Source organism: Candoia aspera, chromosome 3 (assembly GCF_035149785.1).
Source record: "Candoia aspera isolate rCanAsp1 chromosome 3, rCanAsp1.hap2, whole genome shotgun sequence".
NCBI lineage: Eukaryota > Metazoa > Chordata > Lepidosauria > Squamata > Boidae > Candoia > Candoia aspera.
The window spans coordinates 85256141-85262140 of record NC_086155.1 but is presented as its reverse complement, the minus strand read 5'-3'; positions in this window follow the sequence as shown (position 1 = coordinate 85262140).

Genomic DNA, 6000 nt, shown 5'->3' with positions numbered 1-6000 from the left:
TATTGTGCCTTAATATTGAATACTCCAGTTTTTCTGTGGGATGATCCCTTTTTCAGACAGAACTGTATTATTATGGGTTATGGTCAGAGCAATGACAAGGTTCCAAGCATCAGATAGCAAATGAAATGGTAGAGAGGCCAATGGTATTGAAGCATAGAGATGAAGCTCAGTGACTTCTCCTAGTGACCAATCATCTTAACTGAGAAAGCACAATGGAATATGGCGCTACACAGTATATCAGGTATGGGACCAGCCTTATAGGATCATCAGGTTTCCTAAACCACAGTAATTCACAGCTATAGTTTTAATACACTAACAATAAAGTGCCACCAATTTCTTCTTTAACTAGAGATTCTAATGGTGCAAAGAATAAGGAATAGAGTTCTGGAATTCCCAGTTTGTGCTTGCCAATCCCTCTAGGGTTGGTCACACCTACTTCTCCAGTATTATGTGGGCCTCTTATATGCTTCGGTGTCTACACTGGAATTCTGAAAATTGCATGACTGAACTCCATTGAATTATATAACACCACCGCTCAAAGTACTGAGCCTGGTATGCTTCTATTTTATGCCTTGCAAAGCAAACCACAGTTTAAGAATCTAGTCTGCTAGTATCTCCCCTGGGGAATATAATGCAGCCTACAGTCATTTTGCTCCAAATCCTTGACCCTTTTAAAAAATCTTTCTTCACGAAGTTCAAATACCATGCTGTTTATGAAAAAATGTGGGCCAAAGAAGCAGATGAAAACAAGTTCTTAGAATATGAATCTATTACAGTGCCTGACTGCAACAGATATAGCTATTTATCTGCAGTGGTGCTGCTTAAGTTGTACTAGTTAGTGTTCATTCATGAAAAAGGAGGAAGAAAAAAGAAAAATGGATAAAATATAGTGTCTTTGGGAAGTAGTGTGGAGCACACTGTAAATGTGGAGAATGCAGGAATGCAGAACAGGCTGTGTTTGAAACAGCCTTCCTTTTATGATGAAGTGATCCAGGTACATTTAGTTGTACTTGTTGCATTGAAATCCATGGGAGAAGTAAGTTCTGACATCGTGATATCCCACACTTGTTACCATGCTCGTAGTCTCTGCCATCTCCTTCACATCACCAAACTAGTTTCTCTGGAATTCCATTTACTCCCATATTTCCCACCAACGCAATGCTTAGGAACCAGGAGAGGATCCTCCATTTCATTCAGCCCTCCCCCCACTTTTCTTAATGTCCTTGTTCACAAGGCACGCTGAAGCACCAACTAGACGATTACATTTCAGACCAATGTGTTGTGTGCTTCCACTCTTTGGGGTTAGTTTAATGTTGAAGCCCAGAAAATTGGGTTGGTTGAGTTAATTAATTTATTTTTTTTATCCCGCCTTTATTATTTTTAAAAGTAACTCAACTCACCAAACATACCTAACACTCCTTCCTCCTCCTAGTTTCCCCACAACAGCAGCCCTGTGAGAGCTGAGAGTGTGTGACTGGCCCAAGGCCACCCAGCTGGCTTTCATGCCTGAGGCAGGTTACAGTAGGGTTTGTGATCTGGCCTTGAAAAATAATCTTTATCCTTTTGGGTATTTTACCAGTCAGGATTCACCTGTGTGCTTTGGGTCTCTAGAATTCAATAGCTGCACATTCTCAAGAAGAACAGTGGAGTGTGCACTAGACTTCTACTTGTTACTTCCACTGTTTTTCTCTTCCTCTTTCAACATGAAAGTTATTGTGGGTTTTAAATTTGCCATTAAATTAGATTTATATAACTCAGCCATGCAGGCCAGCCTTCTTCTACAGAGCTGAGTAGAAGAGGACAACAATAAAAACATGTATGTAACGAGCACCATGAAATCTATAGATGCCTTTTATGTATTTGAAGGGCTTAGAATGATCTTTGCTCATTCGAAATACAGGCATAAACAAATTTTATCAGTCTGGTAAGATGGCTAAACATAAATCATAGATCACATTAAAGGGAACAGGGCCATTAAAACTCCAATTGTGTTGGCATATGAGCATATGATCGTGGATGATGTCATATTGTCAGATTAAGATGACTCCTGAAATCTTCAGGGAATCTGAATTATAGTCTGTGTGCTTCTAATACAGCAGCCTTTCCCAATCGGAACTCCCTCTAGATGAGTGGTCTAACTCCCAGAATTCCCCAAGGGAAGGCCATTGCTGAGAACTCTGGGAGCTGAAGTCTACACATCTGGAGGTGGTTCAGGTTGGGAAGGCTGTAATAGTGACTGTTGTGACAGGCTGAAGATGATGGATAGTAAACAAAAAATCTGGCAAATTATTGTGTCTGCTGTTGGTCAGGGCCAAATTTCTGAAGTAGGAGAATGATTATGTAGTTTCCAGCCAACTTCATTTTAATATGCGATATTTAATAAGGTAGTAGCTGTTAAAAATGCTTTACATTACAGGGGTATAGCCATTATCAAACCACAAGAATGGGGGAAAAAGAGGTAGCTTTTTGTTTTAAGTACCAAGACATCATCTGCCTGGACTGATTATTATCTCCACTAGTTTCACATAAATATCCAATATTGTCCATTTGGTCCACCATTTCAACAATAACATGTGAGTGTTATATTGATTCTGTACACAAAGCCAAGGTTGGCTCCACAGTTCGTTGAGTTGTATTTGAAAGACTTCTGCAACCAGCAAAGACAAGCTGCTTTTCTTACTTTATAAACTACTGTATATCCAGACAAGACAGAGGCAGTTTAAGAGAAAATTCTAACTCATGGACCTGTCTGTTCCATGTTCAGAACATTCATTTAAAAGGCCCCACATCCTGGGTCTGGCATACAGTAGTTAATGAGAGAGAGAGAGAGAACATGAGTCAGTTCTGTATCTATTGCATGGCTGCAGAACTCCTGTGTTGATGATATTTTGGAAGCAACAAAAAGTGTTTTGGTTGAGTTGAGCAAATCAGAGGATTTGAAATACAGGTACTCCTCATTTAGTGACCACAACTCAGTTGTTAAGTGAAGTGGTTGCTAAGTGAAATCGTAACTATGCTTATGATCTTACTTCAGCTTTCCGTTGCTTTACAGACCTGCAAAGGTTGTAAATGCAAGGATTGATGGCAAACCACTTTTTCATCACCATAGTAACTGCAAATGGCCACTAAATGAAGCAGTCACTAAACAAGGACTACTTGTATTGCTTTGGAACATTTTTAGCTGGATTGTTAATTGGCTATTTTATGCTTTTCTATACCTGCCCCCTGCTCTTCTGGAAAGAAAGATAAACCAGATAGGTGACTTGATGAACACACACACACATACACACACACACAAAGGTTTGTCACTTGAAATATTTATTTAGATTAGATAATGTGAGGTAGACAGATTCACTACTGCAGTCAATGTAAACAAATAACAAGAACATGAGAAATGCTGCTAGATCAGACCCAAGTCCTGTATGGCTGAACCTTCTGAACCAGATATCCTTGAGAATCTCATTGCTAATCCCCAATCATAGATATTCACAGCTCAGATCCTAAAGGTGTCACATATCTGATATATGATGAATAGCCATTTCTTCCATGAATTGTCTAATTCCCTTTTAAAGGAGTCCAGTCTGACCCTCACTGCTGATAGGACAGAACTTTACAGCTCAGCCATATGTTATTTAATCTGAATCTTCCACACCTCAGCTTCAATAGCTGGCACTGTATTATGAGAGGGAAGAAAGATTCCTCCTATCAATTTTCCCCCCACTGTGCATCTGGATTCTTGGTACCTTCGTCCCACCTGTCCTTCTGTTTAGTCTAAACTAATAATCCCCACATAATATGACCTTTCCTTTTATGAGAGCTGCCTCAATCCCTGAACATGTGACTTGGCCTCATCTACATCTGTTCTATTCTCCATTATTATTGTTGAGAGCTGGCGATCAGGCCACTGTTCAAATGTGGGATTCAGAATAGATTTGTATTGTGCTTGGCAAACTCTTCCCTTAGAATCAATCTTTTTCATCTTAGCTGTAGGCTGGTCACTAACGAAGCTATGCCACTACGACACTGAAATCCCTTTCCTGTTGATTACTCTATAGGTAAAATTAGTATGTTTTTGCACCAATATGTATCAACTTTGACCTTGGGTAAAGTACACGGCATGTGCCCTTGTGTTACTAATTTACCTAGTTTGGAGAGAACTCTTACTTGGAGCTTGTTAAACTTCTGTTTTTACCAAACTGCATAGTTTATTATCATCAGTGAATTTGTCCACTTCATAGTTTACACCGACAATAGTCCGTCTTTTGAAAACGTTAAAATTATTATATTTTTCATAATAGATACAAAGAATGTATAAACTGCAACAGAAAAGGGAAAAGCAGCATTATGTTCAACATACCAAATAATCTGAGGAGATAAAATTTCTTCACGTTGTTCAGGATAACTCATCCACAGCTGATACCCTTCCTTCTGCTATTCACTTAGCATTTTGGGAAGACCTCTATAAGCATCCTTGAATTTTGGCATTTTTTCTTTTCTTTTTTAAAAAAATCTGGAAATGAATCTTCTGTTCGTTTTCTTTCTATTTCAGAGATATTAAACAGTATTTCTTAAACAAATACAGGGTGTACCAAAAGTCAGGCCCCATAAACAATTTATTATATAAATGTTCAGAGTGGCTGCCGTTTTCTTCTAAACCTTTCCGTACTCATTTGGTGCATGATCTTTGAACATTCCTAAGTACAGTAACATTTTCTCTGGAAAACACACACACACACACAAACATATTGTGATTGGCCTATGGGACCTGCCTTTTGGTACAACTCGCACATAAAAAAGGGTCATGAAACCTAATATACACCTGGGTTTTCCCAACAGTAGACATTTCCTCTTTTTTTTTTGGTTAGGCTGTGTATTGTTTTTCAAAAGTGGGAACAGCTCAATCTCTAGCATGATGAAGGCTGTTAGGAAAAACAGTATGTTGTGAGTGGCAAAAGTTAAAGTTGTTGCTATGGTTGGTAACCCTGCAGGTCTGTAGGATTCTGACTCCTTTGAGAAAATGCAGCCCTCCAGACCTGACATCTTCTGTCAGTGTTGAGCAACCATGGATGTGATTATCAGCACCTTGATCCTCGCTTTCCACTTCAGAGGCTGAAAGCTATTACTACATTCTCAAGAGCTTTGAAGAGCTCCGCTGCTCTCCTGCTATGGGGATCTCTCTCTAACTGCCAGTCTGTGCCCTGTTGCTCTGAAGTAGGACACTCTGTACTAAGATTAAGGTAAACAAATTCTTTCCTTGGGCAATGTTGCTTGACGTGAGACCCTAATGGTGCCTTAGCACTATGTGTCTATTTCTTTCCTTGCCATCTCCCTGGGAAACATGTGGTCATCAGTAGATGCACTCTGTCGGAGAGCTTCTTTCGGAAATAACCAGACCGAAAACCAGTTCCAGTAAAAAGCTGTCTACTGGCATTTTTTTTCTCTATCCTCACATGAAACTTACTATATTCAGAATGAAAATCCATCTGATAGCTGTCCCCATCCTGGTGACCTCTGGAAGTGTTAGACCAGATTTTCCAATATTCTCAGATATTGCCTAGGATGGCTGAGAATTATGGGTTGAAATGCACTGCATCTGGAAGGCAATGGGTTAGGAAAAACTGCTAATTTCATTTCCAACTATATCATATGTACAAGATCACCCAATAGGTTGCCAAAGTTATGAGAATCCATGACTACAACAGGTGAGACCATGAATACGGTCTCCATGTTATCTGGGCCATGCTAAGTCATGGAGACATTCCAATTTCAAAATCAGGGTTGAAGGTAAATGGCCACACCCTATTTATGGGGAAGGCAGTTTAAGCATTTAATCATAAAAAGAAATTTATGTCAGTATAAGTATAGTTTTAGAGAAAAATAATGCAATCACAGCTGTTTTTCATGGACATCCATATGTCAGATGAGAAGCAATTTGAGAAGTTACATTTTTGCATCAGACAAGCAAAAGAAAAATAAAGCAGATTGGAAAAATTAGATTTG